The sequence below is a fragment of the Triticum dicoccoides genome, chromosome 5A (genome assembly GCF_002162155.2).
Source record: "Triticum dicoccoides isolate Atlit2015 ecotype Zavitan chromosome 5A, WEW_v2.0, whole genome shotgun sequence".
Lineage (NCBI taxonomy): Eukaryota > Viridiplantae > Streptophyta > Magnoliopsida > Poales > Poaceae > Triticum > Triticum dicoccoides.
In genome coordinates, this window is record NC_041388.1 from 371,080,447 (window position 1) to 371,081,184 (window position 738).

Consider the following 738-nt stretch of genomic DNA (forward strand, 5'->3'; position numbering starts at 1 on the left):
CCCAGACCCCTGTGCGCTTAGGTTTAGACCGGCGTGCTGGCCTCTCTGTTTTGCCTAGGTGGGGCTGCGACGTGTTGATCTTCCGAGGCCGGGCATGACCCAGGAAAGTGTGTCCGGCCAAATGGGATCGAGCGTGTTGGGCTATGTGGTGCACCCCTGCAGGGAAGTTAATCTATTCGAATAGCCGTGATCTTCGGTAACAGGACGACTTGGAGTTGTACCTTGACCTTATGACAACTAGAACCGGATACTTAATAAAACACACCCTTCCAAGTGCCAGATACAACCGGTGGTCGCTCTACCTCAGGGATATGAGGAGGGGATCGCCGGGTAGGATTATGCTATGAGATGTTCTTGGAGATGCTATTTGGAGGACTTCGACCTACCCTATTCTGCCTGTCGCAAGACGAAGGTGACCAGAAGCGTAGTCTTCGATAAGACTAGCTATCCCCCTCTTATTCTGGCATTCTGTAGTTCAGTCCACTGATATGGCCCTTTACACATATACCCATGCATATGTAGTGTAGTTCCTTGCTTGCGAGTACTTTGGATGAGTACTCACGGTTGCTTTCTCCCCTCTTTTTCCCCCCCTTTCCCTTCTTTCTGGTTGTCGCAACCAGATGCTGGAGTCCAGGAGCCAGACGCCACCGTCGACGACGACCCCTACTACACCGGAGGTGCCTACTACTACGTGCTGCCCGCTGACGACGACCTGGAGTAGTTAGGAGGATCCCAGGC